The following is an 18,088-nucleotide window of genomic DNA, read 5'->3' as shown; positions in this document are numbered from 1 at the left end:
CTTCACACACATTGACCTGAGAGAGACGGTTTATTTCTCTATTTGGTTAGGTCAGGGTGTGGGGTGGGCATTCTATGTTTTGTATTTCTTTGTTTTGGGCCGAGTATAGTTCCTAATCAGAGGCAGCTGTCTATCGTTGTCTCTGATTAGGAATCATACTTAGGCACCTGTGTTTGTGGGTAGTTGTTTTCAGTTTAGTTTTCTGTACCTGACAGAACTGTGCGCTTTTGTTTTCCCTTTGTTATTTTGTGTTCGAGTGTTTGTTTGATTCAAATTAAAAAATCATGAACACGTGCCACGCTGCATCTTGGTCCCCTCTCTATGACGAGCGTTACAGAACTACCCACCACAACTGGATCAAGCAGCGTGCCTGGGAGGAGATGGATTCCTGGTCTCTGGAGGAGTTGCGAGAGAGGATAGACTGGACTTGGGGGCAAGTATTGGAGAGATACAGAAGCCGGCCGGGGAAGCACGAGAGGCAGCCCCCAAAATGTCTTTGGGGGGGCCACACGGTAGATTGACGGAGTCAGGGTTGAGACCTGAGCCAACTCCCCGTGCTTATCATGTTGTGCATGTGCCTGCTCCTCGCACTCTCCCTCCAGTGCACCTCCACAGCCCAGTACGTCCTGTGCCTGCTCCTCACACTCCCCCTCCAGTGTGCCTCCACGGCCCAGTTTACCCTGTGCCAGCTCTGCGCACCCAGTCTCCAGTGCGTCTCCCCAGTCCGGTGAGAACTGTTCCAGCTCCACGAAAGAAGCCTCCAGTGATGATCTATGGTCCGAAGCCTCCAGTGATGATCTATGGTCCGAAGCCTCCAGTGATGATCTATGGTCCGACGCCTCCAGTGATGATCCATGGCCCGGAGCCTGTAGAGACGATCCATGGCACGAAGCCTCCAGCGACGATCCCCGGTCCGGAGCCTCCAGCGACAATCCATGACCCAGAGCCTCCAGCGACGGTCCCCGGTCCGGAGCCTCCAGCGACGTCCCCGGTCCGGAGCCCGGAACCTCCTGAGGCGGCCTGCGGCCCGGAACCTCCTGAGGCGGCCTGCGGCCCAGAGTCTTCAGCGGATGTCGGCAGTTCAGAGCCTCCGGCGATGATCCACGGTCTGATTCCTTCCGGCGACACAGAAGCGGGGGGATCAGCGGGCGGAGTGGGGGCTACGCCCCGAACCAGAGCCACCGCCAAGAATAGATGCCCACCCGGACCCTCCCCTATAGGTTCAGGTCTGCGGCCGGGAGTCCGCACCTTTGGGGGGGGTTACTGTCACGCCCTGACCTGAGAGAGACGGTTTATTTCTCTATTTGGTTAGGTCAGGGTGTGGGGTGGGCATTCTATGTTTTGTATTTCTTTGTTTGGGCCGAGTATGGTTCCTAATCAGATGCAGCTGTCTATTGTTGTCTCTGATTAGGAATCATACTTAGGCAGCCTTTTCCCACCTGTGTTTGTGGGTAGCTGTTTTCAGTTTCGTTTTCTGTACCTGACAGAACTGTGCGCTTTCGTTTTCCCTTTGTTATTTTTTTCTTTGAGTGTTTGATTCAAATAAAAAATCATGAACACGTGCCACGCTGCATCTTGGTCCCCTCTCTATGACGAGCGTTACAGTAGTATCCCCCACTGTTATTGGGAGGCTGTGTTCCAGCCGTACACTGTGGTGTTGAGGCTCAGCTGATCATTGCGGAGAGGGAGAAAAGGGTTGGGTTCCCCACAGGACTGTGCATAAAGAACATCAAAGGCAGGTTTCAGCAGCAGTAGCGCAGGATCCAGATTATTTACTTTGAGAGAGAGAGAGATGCTGTTGTTACCACATCCCTTCAGAGTAGCGTACCCAGCTGGTCACCTACTCTAGGTAGATATTGGAGTACTACATCACAAGCTCCAATGCAAGGTCGCCCACACTTACCATCTGAATGGCGATTCATCCAAAACAACAAAAATCAAGAGGGGATTGGATGGTATGCTGGATGCTGGATGCTGATATAGGGTTTGCTTGCCTTGCTTACAGGAGGAAATGCTATCATGGTGGTTCTTTGTTTGAATGTTTTAAAACGGGTAGGGTTTATCTATTTTGTTTCTAGTTTGAAAGCAGAAAATCATTTGGGAAAAGCAGGGATTTTTAGCAGCCACATAAGAGGGTCTGTGTGAATTATTTTTTTTGGACTGTGAGACCAAAGCAAACTAAGCTTGTTGGATGCTGCTTCCGTGCTGTCTTTGATGGCTGTAGCAGTAAGCACACAGGGTTGGTTTTTCACTATTCCCATCTGAATTGATCTGGGTGGATCGATAGGTGTCTAAAACTCTGGTATCATCGGTTTGGTATATTTCCCTGTGTTTGATCATGATGAAGTAATGTCAGTCAGGTTACTTGTTTTAGATATCAGTTAATGTCTGCACCAGAGGTAGACGATTGCTTAAAACCCTTTACACATGTGGAATTGGCCTATATGGATTGGGCTAAATTAAAACATTTTTCTTACAGAAGAAATATGAAAAGCATATGCATAACCATGGAAGCAATTAAAAGGGAACAGTTTGGAGATTATGGGGAAATTACTAGACCAAGTATGAGGACACAACAGTTCACTTGACACAAGACTGAATCCAAACATTACACTGTTGATTTTGTGTGTTTTACATTTACTGTACTTGCCGCATTGGTTGATAATGAAATCTTAAAATACTCTGGATACATTCGGTAACATAAGAATATTCCTAGAAAATGTAGCGTATGTGCAACATATGACAAAAAAAGTACAAGGGTTTGAGTCAAAGGACTAACGGGTGTCTATAAGTGGTCACACACCTCTCCACAGTGTTCACAATTCCTAAGTCATTTCAATGCACTTTTATGACTCAAAGAAGATTCTTCAACTACTGTATAAGGTGTTTTTTCTTTTAGCTCTTCTAGCTGTGCCATTGACAAACTAGAGCAAACACAATTGTAGTTGTTTTGGTTGGAACACAGCCCTGCATCACACAATTACTGTTGTTTACGCAATCCAAAAATGGTCCCATATAAAACGCAATTGGGGTGAGGCGAGCATCATTTGAAAGCTTGTTCTGTTGCCAACATGACTAGCTAAGATATAAAATATGATATTACAGTGTTAGGCTTTCACAAGGCAATTCAGAGAAACAGATAATTTTGGTGCGCATATAATTAAGTAATGAGTGCATTCAGGTTTGTGTGCCTCAGCAACATTCTCTCTTAATTTACAGCTTTTCCCTCACTCAGACAACATCAAATTTGCAAAAATTGCCCAATTAGCAGGAGGGATTGGGCTAACTTCTTGTCATGCAAGGTGCTCAAGTTCAGAACGGCTGTCAGTCAAAACCCATACAGAGTTGTGAAGTACAGAGCCAGAGCTCAGAGGTCATGTATAGCATGTTACTGTACAGCCACTGCATACCAATTTAGCCATTTATCACTGACCAAATCAGACATTTTCAACCTGTATACGGGTACGAGTGTATAGGATTAAATTACATTACAATCAGAAATCACCATAATTGAAACCAGATTTCTGGCTGTAATGATGTAATTGCAACCAGCTTTGCTCTGTGGGTGAACATTTCTAGTGATGGAGTACAGAACTGTAATCGGTTGTTTACAGGACATTGCAAAGATGCCTCTCAATAACCTCTCTTCTATTTGACCTTTGACTGTTTTCAAGCTCACTCTGTCCTTTCTGTGAATGGAGGAGAACCTAACAACATGGCATCCCAGAGGGTTGAAACGGTGATGCTGCATAATTTATCCTACGAAGACGAGAATACAGTGACTCTCAAATTGCTTTTTTTTACATGGCAGGGCACGAGACGACATAATCCCAGCTGTTCTAAGAAGAAATCAATGAATAAATGAATGAATCCATCTAATTTACATATCTGCCTGCACATGTTAACACTAAGCATCCTCTAGCTAGTGTTTCTCAGAGGATATTCACATTACTGAAAATGAACAGTGGTAACTATCAAAAGCTTTAATACAGATGTAGAATCTTAACTTGATCACTCTTTTAAGCTTCTAAAGATAGTCATTTCCACTTTGAAATTTCAGACTTGATTTGCCCTATCGAAAAATGTATCAACCACTACAAAAATGTTAATTAATTATAATCCACATAGTAATTCACATTTGCTGTTGCTGCATGATTATTTTCCTGCTGTAGCAAACTGGTTCAACTTAAGATCTGTTCAGTCCTGCTGGTATTATATCTTCTCACCAGGCTTGTTTATTGAGAATGGTATTTCGTGATCTGACAACTAAGTTGATTGAAATATTCCCGTTCACCGATTGTAGTCAGAAAGCAGCAACATGAGAACAGGTGATACAGGTGGTGATATGATTCTATACAATGTATAGTCAGTAAGGTCATTGTATAAGAACATATCAAAATGGCACATTGTCTGATCCTTGCAAATTATATTTTTGTCCTCAGATTGTCCGCAGAGTTGGATGGTCATCCACAGAGATCCTATTATGTAATTCTATTAATAGATCCTATTAAATTACTTAAGAATTCTAATTCCTAATTCTATGGGTTCACCCCTCTAGTCAGTCCGGAATTAGAATGCTTTTCAGACCCCACCATTCTACACATTCTATCTAAACATGCTGTGATCAGATATGTGACCATGTCCATGTAATCCAATGTGGAGAAACATGAAAGACCCATTGAGATCCAGTCAAGATCTGGTTAAACCACCTGCCTAGGGGTACAAGGATGCATTATGGAAGACCAGGTTTTGAACCATTATGGTAGGCCAGATTCTGAAGCATTATGGTAGGCCAGGTTCTGAAGCATTATGGTAGGCCAGGTTCTGAAGCATTATGGTATCCCGGGTTCTGAAGCATTATGGTATCCCGGGTTCTGAAGCATTATGGTAGGCCGGGTTGTGAAGCATTATGGTAGGCCGGGTTGTGAAGCATTATGGTAGGCCGGGTTGTGAAGCATTATGGTAGGCCGGGTTGTGAAGCATTATGGTAGGCCGGGTTGTGAAGCATTATGGTAGGCCGGGTTGTGAAGCATTACGGTAGGCCGGGTTGTGAAGCATTACGGTAGGCCGGGTTGTGAAGCATTATGGTAGGCCGGGTTGTGAAGCATTATGGTAGTCCGGGTTGTGAAGCATTATGGTAGTCCGGGTTGTGAAGCATTATGGTAGGCCGGGTTGTGAAGCATTATGGTAGACCGGGTTGTGAAGCATTATGGTATCCTGAGTTCTGAAGCATTATGGTATCCCGGGTTCTGAAGCATTATGGTATCCTGAGTTCTGAAGCATTATGGTAGGCCGGGTTGTGAAGCATTATGGTAGGCCGGGTTGTGAACACACTGACTTTTATTTTCTCTCTTTCACGCTCCCTCGTTCTATCCTAATGAAACAAAATGAGTTTACTTAATTCAACCCAGTTTCTCTCTCTCTCACTCCTTCTTTCACTATCCCCTTCTTTTTAATAACCTATTACACCCTCTATTCTTTCTAATTATCTATCTTTCTCTTTTTCACTTTCTTATTCCCACCCTCTATCACCATTACCGTCTCTGACACTGAGGTATCCCTTTGAATACACAAAACTGTGTTTGATTCTAATTATGAGTTACTCTGTCTCATTTTTGATTGTGGAGGAGCAATTCGGACAACTTCCGTTCATCCATTTGCTAAATGTTAATATCAGTATTTAACATTTAAATGGTTTCTTTTTTCATTTTTGTGATACTGACAGTTGTACAATTATATTGAAATATGCTTTGAAATTACATTTTGGCTGGCTAATTCCTTTTCTTGAAGTGAAATTCAACTAAGTGTAGACCATTCATTGAAATGAACTCTACAAAGAACTATTAGCTAATCACATATTGATCTATTTGTTCAATCAGCGATCCACTGTCCTCCGGTTTCATGGTCTGATTTGTCTCTTGTCTTTGGAGAGAAACTGGTGGCCATTTTGGTCTAGTGAACATTTACCTTAACTGGCAGCTCAGCCAGATGCCAGCTTGGAATGTCCTATCAGAAAGTCCTCCCTAATTCCAGTGTTTTCCCTCTGATGATCTGCCATGTTATTCATATGGCCATTATTAGACGGTTGGTGTCACTCAAGGCCCCACACTCTAAACAGGTATCTATTCCTTGTAGAAAGAGGAGGAAGGGAAGCGCTACTAAGGGACACAATAGTAAATGTTGGTAGACAGAAGGTGCTCTTTGGTAAAAGGGGTTGAGTTGGTCTTCAAAAAGAAAGGAGGACCAAGGCACTCTTCATATAATTGATTAAAATGCCTTTATTAGTATGGCATGTTCAATAGAAACAATGTTTTTAAAAAACCGACGCGTTTCGGCTGCATGGCCTTCATCAGGGTGTACAAAGAAATAATACAATGTTCTCTGTTTAACAGCTTTTCCAATTAACCCTAATTAGAAGGGGGAGTGGTTAAAATTGATTGGACACACCTAGTAAGCAATAGTATACACACTTTAAAGTGAAATGCTGTAGCTATGTTATCATAAAAATGTAACTCCAAACTAGAAGTATCAGAACACTTAGAAAGGTAGTTCTAACCTTAAATATGTCTGGGCGAAGTGTCAAGAATAAGAAAGCAATACATTCCATAGTACACTAGAACACAGCAAAACATGAACAACAAGAGTCTAAACATAGCTGAGGGCAATTGAGCAAAGATATCCACTAGATGACAGCAAATGTACCCATCACAACCCTACAGGAAGGGTGAGAAATCCATATCTTCATTCAAACCCGGGTATTTAGTGGCCTGTAGTTTGTAAATCCAAAAACTTTCCATTTGGTTTAACTGTTTAAGGCGGTCCCCTTTTCTAATAGAGGCCGGGATATGATCAATACCCATAGCTTGTAGGGAGGCAGGGTTGCCATGGTGTAAGGACTTGTAGTGCCTTGCCATGGGGTAGTCTTCATTGCCTACCCGTATGGCGTACTTGTGTTCCGCTAGGCGATCTTGAAGGCGTCTCTTTGTCCGTCCAATATAGAACACCTTGCACTGTGGACATTCCAATCTATAGATGACATGAGTGGTTTTGCAGTTAATGAAATGCTTGACGTAATACTCCATTTTTGGAAGCTGTATCAACGAAATACTTTTTCTGTGCAATATTTCTGCAATGGTTGCACTGGTTACATTTAAAAGAGCCCTTGGGTTTGTGGCCAAGCCAAGTTTTTTGAGAGTCACCCGGAAGATAACTGTGGACTAATTTGTCTTTTAGGGTAGGACATCTCTTAAAGCTTATGACTGGTGGCTCAGGAAAGACTTGGCGTAGTAGCGTATCACTTTGGATGATTCCCCAATTATTTTTAATGATTCTTTTAATGTTCTCTGCTTCAGTGCTGTATTTTGTAACAAAATACACTCTCTCTGATGCATCACGAGGCACTCCCCTTCGCAACAAGTTCTCTCTGTCAAGTAATCCAGCCCTTATACCTGCATCTTTCAGGACCTGGACGCTGTAGCCCCGATTCAAGAAACGATTCTCCAATTCAGCAGATTTGACAACATAGTCTGTTTCCTGATCACAAATTCTGCGGACTCTTTGGAATTGGCCATATGGAATATTCTCTTTTAGCCTTTTGGGGTGAAAGCTGTCTGCTCTCAGAATGGTATTCCCATCTGTAGGCTTCCTAAAGATTGATGTGTGCAAACAACCTTTGTCATTTTTACTGATGTCGAGGTCCAAAAAATGAATGTTATCCTTGCTATACTCCATAGTTAGTTTGATGTTAGGGTTAATGCTGTTAAGGTATTGGTGGAAGGAAATAAGTTCATCTTCTGAGCCGGACCAAAAAAGGCAAACATCATCAATATAGCGTCCCCACCATATAATCCGGTCAAAGAAATGGTTATTAGAAGGATCCAAAATGAAGTCATTTTCCCATTTACCTAAGTACAAACCAGCATAGGAAGGGCTATAGCAAGCTCCCATGGCACATCCTTTGACCTGTTTAAAAATACGGTCCTGAAAGATAAAGATGTTATGATTAAGAGTCCATTCAGTCAGTGAGACAATGAATTCTGTAGGAGGCATCTCAGTTTCAGGTCGGGTACTCAAGAAATGGTGCATAGCTGCCAAACCTTGTTCATGTTCAATGGTGGTGTAAAGAGACTCCACATCCATGGTGACTAAAAAGGAAGCTGTACCTATATTACCTATGTACCTATATAGGTATCTATTCCTTATTCATTCACTAGCAAGTGAAAAAACAGTACATTATTGATGAGTGAGTAGTCTGTTCATTAGACACGCATGTGCTCTTTGCTGGAAATCTGGTATGACTCGCCAAAGTCGTGTCGGCCACAATTTCCCAATCTCCCCTCTAAAATAGACAGGGCAACACGTGGCAGTCCAGGCAAGAATGATTTACAGTTACATCCAGTATTATTGGCACCCTTGTTAAACACTGGGGCGGCAGCGTAGCCTAGTGGTTAGAGTGTTGGACTAGTAAACCGAAAGGTTGCAATATCAAATCTCCGAGCTGACAAAGTACAAATCTGTTGTTCTTCCCCTGAACAAGGCAGTTAACCCACTGTTCCTAGGCCGTCATTGAAAATAAGAACTTGTTCTTAACTGACTTGCCTGGTAAAATAAAAAAATATGGTTACAGGTTCATCTGCCTCACCTAAACCCCATTCTTGTGGGAAGCTGCTATAGACCACCAAGTGCTAACAGTCAGTATCTGGATAATATCTGTGAAATGCTTGATAATGTATGTGATATCAACAGGGTGGTATTTTTTTCTGGGTGATTTCAATATTGACTTGCTTTCATCAAGCTGCCCACTTAAGAAAAAGCTTCAAACTGTAACCAGTGCCTGAAACCTGGTTCAGGTTATCAGTCAACCTACCAGGGAAGTTACAAACAGCACAGGAATGAAATCATCGACATGTATTGATCACATCTTTACTAATGCTGCAGAAAGTTGCTTTAAAGTAGTATCCAAATCCATCGTATGTAGTGATCACAATATAGTAGCCATGTCTAGGAAAACCAAAGTTCCAAAGGCTGGGCCTAATATAGTGTATAAGAGGTCATACAGTATGTTTTGTAGTGATTATTATGTAGATAATGTAAAGAATATTTGCTGCTCTGTGGTGTGAAATGAGGAGAAACCAGACACTGCACTTGACACATTTATGAAATTGCTTATTCCAGTTACTAATAAGCATGCACCCATTAAGAAAATGACTGTAAAAACTGTTAAATCCCCTTGGATTGATGAGGAATTGAAACATTTTATGCTTTAGAGGTATGAGGCAAAAGGTATGGCAAATAATTCTGGCAGCACAACCGATTGGCAAACATACAGCAAATTGAGGGAACATGTGACTAAACTGAATAAAAATAAGAAACTACACTTTGAAAGAGATGAATGATGGTAAAAAAAACTTTGGAGCACCTTAAATGAACATTTGGGCAAAAAGGCTAAATCAGCTCCATCATTCATGGAATCAGATGGCTCACAAACCCACTGATATTGCCAACTTCTTTAATGATTTGCCAGCAACAAATGCTGACACTACACATCCAAGTATATCTGACCAAATTATGAAAGACAAGCATTGTAATTTTGAAATCGGTAAAGTGAGTGTGGAAGAGGTGAAAAAAAAGCCACCCGGGTCTGTCAACTTGGATGGAAAATTACTGACGATAATAGCGGACAATATTGCCACTCCTATTTACCATATTTTCAATTTAAGCCTACTAGAAAGTGTGTGCCCTCAGGCCTGGAGGGAAGCAAAAGTCATTCCGCTTTGAGTAATGCCAGTGAGTCTATGTATGCGGATGACTTAAATCAAATCACATTTTATTGGTCATATACACATGGTTAGCAGATGTTATTGCGAGTGTATTGAAATGCTTGTGTTTCTTGGTCCAACAGTGCAGTGATATCTAACAAGTAATCTAACAATTCCAGAACAAGTACCTAATACACACAATACATATAAATATATGGATGAGCAATGACAGAGCAGCATAGTCAAGATGTAATAGATGGTATAAAATACAGTATATACAGTTGAAGTCCTAAGTTTACTTACACTTAGGTTGGAGTCATTAAAACTCGTTTTTCAACGACTCCACAAATTTCTTGTAAACAAACGATAGTTTTGGCAAGTTGGTTAGGACATCTACTTTGTGCATGTGTAACCGATGTGAAATGGCTAGTTAGTTAGCGGTGGTGCGCGCTAATAGCGTTTCAATCGGTGACCTCTGAGACCTGAAGTGGTTGTTCCCCTTGCGTTGCAAGAGCTGCGGCTTTTGTGGCGTGATGGGTAACGATGCTTCGTGGGTGTCAGTTGTTGATGTGTGCAAGGGTCCCTGGTCCGAGCCCAGGTTGGGGCGAAGAGAGAGACGGAACCTACACACTTACATTGATGCTGTTGACCCGGATCATTGGTTGCTGCGGAAAAGGAGGAGGTCAAAAGGTGGGTGAGTGTAACCGATGTGAAATGGCTAGTTCGTTAGCGGTGGTGCGTGCTAATAGCGTTTCAATCGGTGACGTCACTCCCTATGAGACCTGAAGTGGTTGTTCCCCTTGCGTTGCAAGAGCTGTGGCTTTTGTGGCGCGATGGGTAACGATGCTTCGTGGGTGTCAGTTGTTGATGTGTGCAAGGGTCCCTGGTTCGAGCCCAGGTTGGGGCGAAGAGAGGGACGGAACCTACACAGTTATACATGACACAAGTAATTTTTCCAACAATTGTTTACAGACTATACAGATTATTTCACTGTATCACAATTCCAGTGGGTCAGAAGTTTACATACACTAAGTTTATTGTACCTTTTAAACAGCTTGGAAAATTCCAGAAAATGATGTCATGGCTTTAGAAGCTTCTGATAGGCTAATTGACATCATTTGAGTCATTTGGAGGTGTGCCTGTGGATGTATTTCAAGGCCTACCTTCAAATTCAGTGCCTCTTTGCTTGACATCATGGGAAAATGTAAAGAAATCAGCTAAGACCTCAGAAAAAAAATTGTAGACCTCCACAAGTCTGGTTCATCCTTGGGAGCAATTTCCAAATGCCTGAAGATACATTGTTCAGCTGTACAAACAATAGTACGCAAGTATAAACACCATTGGACCACGCAGCCGTCACACCGCTCAGGAAGGAGACACGTTCTGTCTCCTAGAGATGAACGTACTTTGGTGCGAAAAGTGCAAATCAATCCCAGAACAACAGCAAAGGACTTTGTGAAGATGCTGGAGGAAACCGGTACAAACATATCTTTATCCACAGTGAAACGAGTCCTAAATCGACATAACCTGAAAGGCCGCTCAGCAAGGAAGAAGCCACTGCTCCAAAACCGCCATAAAAAAGCCAGACTACGGTTTGCAAATGCACATGGGGACAAAGATCGTACTTTTTGGAGTAATATCCTCTGGTCTGATGAAATAAAAATAGAATTGTTTGGCCATAATGACCATCGTTATGTTTGGAGGAAAAAGGGGGACGCTTGCAAGCCGAAGAACACCATCCCAACTGTGAAGCACGGGGTGGCAGCATCATGTTGTGGGGGTGCTTTGCTGCAGGAGGGACTGGTGCGCTTCACAAAATAGATGGAATCATGAGGGAGGAAAATGATGTGGATATATTGAAGCAACATCTCAAGACATCTGTCAGGAAGTTAAAGCTTGGTCGCAAATGGGTCTTCCAAATGGACAATGACCCCAAGCATACTTCCAAAGTTGTGGCAAAATGGTTCAAGGACAACAAAGTCAAGGTATTGGAGTGGCCATCACAAAGCCCTGACCTCAATCCTATAGAAAATTTGTGGGCAGAACTGAAAAAGCGTGTCTGAGCAAGGAGGCCTACAAGCCTGACTCAGTTACACAAGCTTTGTCAGGAGGAATGGGCCAAAATTCACCTAACCTATTGTGGGGAGCTTGAGGAAGGCTATCCAAAACATTTGACCCAAGTTAAACAATTTAAAGGCAATGCTACCAAATACTAATTGAATGTATGAAAACTTCTGACCCACTGGGAATGTGATGAAATAAATAAAAGCTGAAATAAATAATTCTCTCTACTATTATTCTGACATTTCACATTCTTAAAATAAAGTGGTGATCCTAATTGACCTAGGACAGGGAATTTTTACTAGGATTAAATGTCAGGAATTGTGAAACTGATTTTAAATGTATTTGGCTAAGGTGTATGTAAACTTCTGACTTAAACAGTACATATGAGATGAGTAACGCAAGATATGTAAACATTATTAAAGTGGCAAGTGATCCATTTATTAAGTGGCCAATGATTTCAAGTCTGTGTAGGCAGCAGCCTCTCTGTTTGTGATGGCTGTTTAACAGTCTGATGGCCTTGAGGTGTTTTTCAGTCTCTCGGTCCCAGCTTTGATGCACCTGTACTGACCTCGCCTTCTGGATGGTAGCGGGGTGAACAGGCAGTGGCTCGGGTGGTTGTTGTCCTTGATGATCTTTTTGACCTTCAGGTGCTGTAGGTGTCCTGAAGGGCAGGTAGTTGGCCCCCGGTGATGCGTTGTGCAGACAGCACCACCCTTTGGAGAGCCTTGCAGTCGTGGGCGGTGCAGTTGCCGTACCAGGCGGTGATGCAGCCCGACAGGATGCTCTCAATTGTGCATCTGTAGAAGTTTGAAGGTTTTAGGTGACAAGCCAAATTTCTTCAGCCTCCCGAGGTTGAAGATCCGCTGTTGAGCCTTCTTCACCACCTTGTCTGTGTAGGTGGACCATTTCAGTTTGTCCGTGGTATTTACATAGAGGAAATTAAAACTTTCCACCTTCTCCTCTGCTGTCCTATCGATGTGAATAGGGGGGTGCACCCTCTGCTGTTTCCTGAAGTCCACGATCATCTCCTTTGTTTTGTTGACATTGAGTGAGAGGTTGTTTTCCTGACACCATACTCTGAGTGCCCTCACCACCTCCTTGTAGGCTGTCTCATTGTTGTTGGTAATCAAGCCTACTACTGTTGTGTCATCTGCAAACTTGATGATTGAGTTGGAAGCGTGCATGGCCACGCAGGCATGGTGAACAGGGAGAACAGGAGGGGGCTGAGCATGCACCCTTGTGGGGCCACAGTGTTGAAGATCAGAAAAGTGGAGGTGTTGTTTCCTACCTTCACCACCTGGGGGCAGCCCGTCAGGAAGTCCTGGACCCAATTTCGCAGGGCGGGGTTGAGACCCAGGGCCTCAGGCTTAATGATGAGCTTGGAGGGTACTATGGTGTTGCATCCTGAGCTATGGTCAATGAACAACATTCTTACATGGTTATTTCTCTTGTCCAGATGGGATAGGGCAGTGTGCAGTGTGATGCAAGACGTCGGTGTCCGTGACGTGGCTGACTTTCATTTTGTAGTCTGATTTTCTGTAGACCCAGCCACATATATCTCGGGTCTGTCTCGTTGAATTGCGACATCACTTTGTCACTATACTGACATTTCGCTTGTTTGATTGCCTTGCGGAAGGAATAACTACACTGTTTGTATTCGGCCATATCCCCAGTCACCTTTCCATGGTTAAATGCAGTGGTTTGCACTTTCAGTTTTGCACGAATGCTGCCATTTATCCATGGTTTTTGGTTAGGGTAGGTTTTAATAGTCGTAGTAGGTACAACATCTCCTATACACTTCCTTATAAACTCACTCACTGAATCAGCGTATACGTCGATATTATTCTCTGAGGCTACCCGGAACATGTTCCAGTCCGCTTGATCAAAACAATCTTGAAGCGTGGATTCCGATTGGTCAGTCCAGCGATGAATAGTCCTTAGCACAGGTACATCCTGTTTGAGTTTCTGCCCATAGGAAGGGAGGAGCAAAGGTTTTTGCCGAAAGGAGGGCAAGGGAGGGCCTTGTTTGCATCGTGAAAGTTAGAGTAGCAGTGATCCTATAAGGGCACAAGGTGAGACCCAGATGCAGACACAGGAGGCAGATGGTTAGAGTCCAAGATGTTTATTAACAATCCAAAATGGCTAGGCAAGAGAATGGTCGTGGACAGGCTAAAGGTTATAACCAATTCAGAATTCCAGAGGTACAGAATGGCATGCAGGCTCGAGGTCAGGGCAGGCAAATTGGTCAGGCAGGCGGGAATGGAGGACTAGTAAAAGAGAATAGAAAAGCAGCAGCACAGGAAAAAGACGCTGGTTGACTTGAACATACAAGATGAACTGGCACATAGAAACAGGAAACACAGGGATAAATACACCAGGGAAAATAAGCAACACCTGGAGGGGGTGGAGACAATCACAAGGACAGGTGAAACAGATCAGGGCATGACAGATCCAGTGTTTTTCCAGCGCAAGTGCTACTGTCAATATGCTGATAGAATTTAGGTAGCCTTGTTCTCAAATTTGCTTTGTTTAAATCCCCAGCTAAAATAAATGCAGCCTCAGGATTTATGGTTTCCAGTTTGCATAAAGCCCAGTGAAGTTCCTTGAGGGCTGTTGTGGTTTCGGCTTGAGGGGGGATATACACGGCTGTGACAATAACCAAGGAAAATTCCCTTGGGGATAATACGGTCAGCATTTGATTGAGGAATTCTAGGTCAGGTGAACAAAGGACTTGAGTTCCTGTATGTTGTTACAATTACACCACGAGTCGTTAATCATGAAACATACACCCCCGCCCTTATTCTCCCCGGAGAGATGTTTATTCCTGTCGGCGCAACGCACAAATAATCCAGGTGATGGTACCGACTCCGACAGCATATCCAGAGAGAACCATGTTTCCGTGAAACAGAGTATGTTACAATCCCTGATGTCTCTCTGGAAAGCAACCTTTGCCCTAATGTTGTCTACCTTGTTATCTAGATACATTAGCGAGTAATATACTTGGAAGCGGTGGGTGGTGTGCGCGCCTCCAAAGTCTGACCAGAAGACCACTCCGTCTACATCTTCTCCGGCGGCGTTGTTTTGGGTCAGCCTCTGGAATTTGTTCAAGTACCCTGGGTGGTTTTTGAACAAAGGATCCGCTTCGGGAAAGTTGTATTCCTGGTCGTAATGCTGATAAGTTGATGTTGCTCTGATATCCAATAGTTCTTCCCAGCTGTGTGTAATAACACTTAAGATTTTCTGGGCTAACAATATAAGAAATAATACAGAAAAAAAACGAAATACTGCAAAGTTTCCTAAGGACTAGAAGCGAGGCAGCCCTTTCTGTCGGCGTCATCTTATCTGTTTATCTGTTTAACAGTATACATGTCAACTACTACAGCGACTGAAATGGCTGCAACAATTAACAAAGTTAGTTTCAGAATGGGTGGCAAGGAATAAGTTAGTCCTAAATATATATAAAATATAAAAACTAAAAGCATTTTATTTGGGACAAATAATTCACTAAATCCTAAACCTCAACTAAATTTTCTAATGAATGTGGAAATTGAGCAAATTGAGGTGACTAAACTGCCTGCAGTAACCCTGGATTGTAAACTGTCATGGTCAAAACATGTAGATACAACAGTAGCTAAGATGGGGTAGAAGTCTGTCCACAATAAAGCGCTACTCTGCCATCTTAACAACACTATCAACAAGGCAGGTCCTACGGGCCCTAGTTTTGTCTCACCTGGACTACTGTTCAGTCGTGTGGTCAGGTGCCACAAAGGACTTGGAAAATTACAACTGGCTCAGAACAGAGCAGTTGGCACTTAAATGTACACGGGTACAGTAGCTTACATTAGTGATATGCATGTCAATTAGAGGTCGACCGATTATGATTTTTCAACGCCGATACCGATTTATTGGGGGGCCAAAAAAAGCCGATACCGATTAATCTGCCTAATTTTTTTTACATGTATTTGTAATAATGACAATTACAATAATACTGAATGTACACGTATTTTAACTTAATATAATACATAAATAAAATCAATTTAGCCTCAAATAAATAATGAAACATGTTCAATGTGGTTTAAATAATGCAAAAACAAAGTGTTGGAGAAGAAAGAAAAAGTGCAATATGTGCCATGTAAGAAAGCTAACGTTTAAGTGCCTCGCTCAGAACATGGGAACATATGAAAGCTGGTGGTTCCTTTTAATGACAATAGTATACAAGTTTAGATGTGATATGCGATTGTTCCAAGATGGCGCCGAGCTAGGTTTACCAGCTAATTTTGAGTATCGCATCCCCTTTTATCGCAAAGTGTGATTACCCAGTAAAGTTATTTTTAAATCTGGTATGACAGGTGCTTTCAAGAGATATTCATCTATAAATCTTAGAATGACAATATTACATTTTAAAAATGTTTTCGAATAGTAATTTAGTAAGTTGTAGCACTGTTTCCCGGGATGCATTTGAGGGAAAATAGTTAGTCAACGTCAGGTGCCGACGTAAAATGCTGTTTTTATATATAAATATGACCTTTATTGAACAAAAGAATGCATGCATTGTGTAACATGATGTCCTAGGTGTGTCATCTGATGAAGTTTGTAAAAGGTTAGTGCTGCATTTAGCTGTTTTGGTTATTTGTGATGCATGTGGTTGGTCGGAAAATTGCTATGTTGCTACTTTTACCATGTACTCCTCTAACATAATCTAATGTTTTGCTTTTCCTGTAAAACCTTTTTGAAATCGGACGACGTGGGTCGATTCAGGAGAGGTGCATCTATAAAACGATATGAGACAGTCCTATATTTGAAAAAAATATATATTACATTTTGTTATGCTAATGTCACTAGGAGTTTTTCGCTGGATGTTGATCCCGCTTGCGGGACGAGATGCTCAAGAGGTTAATCCCTTACCTTTAGTTGTCTTCATCAGAAAGCACTTCCAGGAATCCCAGGTCCTCAACAAATGTATTTTCGGTCGAAAAAGTCCATCCTTTATGTTCCATTAGCTTGCTGTTGTTAGCGCGTCTGAAGGCTGTATCCAACTGCTCCGTCGGGTGCTGGACAGAGGTTTCGAAAAATAACTTTTTTCCCTCATTTAGGTTCGTTCAAACATGTCAAACGTTGTATAACATAAATCTTCAGGGCCTGTTTCAACAAGAGAGCCAATAAGATTCGAGGGGGACGATTGTATTGTGTTTCAAAACGTTTCGAAAGGAGGGGGTAGACAGGGCCGCCGACGTCACAATGGTGATGGCCCTCCTATTGTGACCAATTTCCACAGTGTCTCATTCATTCAGTTTCAACAGTAGAAGGCTCAAAACACTTTGTAAAGACTGGGGACATCTAGAGGAAGCAATAGAAAGTGCTCAATGAACGATAGCTCACGGTGTGAATAATAGGCAAAGATGTGAAGTTGAGTCCACAATTCAGAATTCCACTTCCTGTTTCAATCGGTCTCGGGGTTTTGACTGCCATATGAGTTCTGTTATACTCACAGACACCATTCAAACAGTTTTAGAAACTTTAGGGTGTTTTCTATCCACAGGTATTAATTATATGCATATCCTAGCTTCTGAGTTCGATTAGTAGGCCGTTGAAAATGGGCACGAATTTTTTTCAAAATGCGCTGTGGCGCCCCCTATCCTAGGGTAACGTCAAGAGTTAACATGAGTCTTCAATATTCCCAGGTAAGACGTCTTAGGTTGTAGTTATTATAGGAATTATAGGACTATTTCTCTCTATACGATTTGTATTTCATATACCTTTGACTATTGGATGTTCTTATAGGCACACATCGACAACAGCCACCCTCGAAGCAGCGTTACCCATGTAGAGCAAGGGGAACAACTACTCCAAGTCTCAGAGCGAGTGACGTTTGAAACGCTATTAGCGCGCACCCGCTAACTAGCTAGCCATTTGACATCGGTTACACCAGCCTAATCTTGGGAGTTGACAGGCTTGAAGTCATAAACAGCGCAATGCATTGCGAAGAGCTGCTGCCAAAATGCACGAAAGTGCTGTTTGAATGAATGCTTACGAGCCTGCTGGTGCCTACCACCGCTCAGTCAGACTGCTCTATCAAATCATAGACTTAATTATAATATAATAAACACACAGAAATACGAGCTTTAGGTCATTAATATGGTCGAATCCGGAAACTATCATCTCGAAAACATAACGTTTTTTTCTTTCAGTGAAATACGGAAACGGTCCGTATTTTATCTAACGGGTGGCATCCCTAAGTCTAAATATTCCTGTTACATTGCACAACC

The 18,088-nt window shown here is 42.5% G+C and overlaps 1 protein-coding gene across 3 annotated transcripts in view; it reads left to right on the top strand.

The window, feature by feature from the left end:
- LOC115149369 (contactin-associated protein-like 4) overlaps positions 1-18,088 on the top strand; it is a 203,596-nt gene that overhangs the window by 35,230 nt on the left and 150,278 nt on the right. The gene's annotated exons all lie outside the window — the stretch shown is intronic.

Source organism: Salmo trutta, chromosome 15 (assembly GCF_901001165.1).
Source record: "Salmo trutta chromosome 15, fSalTru1.1, whole genome shotgun sequence".
Classification (NCBI taxonomy): Eukaryota; Metazoa; Chordata; class Actinopteri; order Salmoniformes; family Salmonidae; genus Salmo; species Salmo trutta.
Note: the sequence above shows the minus strand (reverse complement) of the source record. Positions and strands in the feature narration are given on the sequence as shown.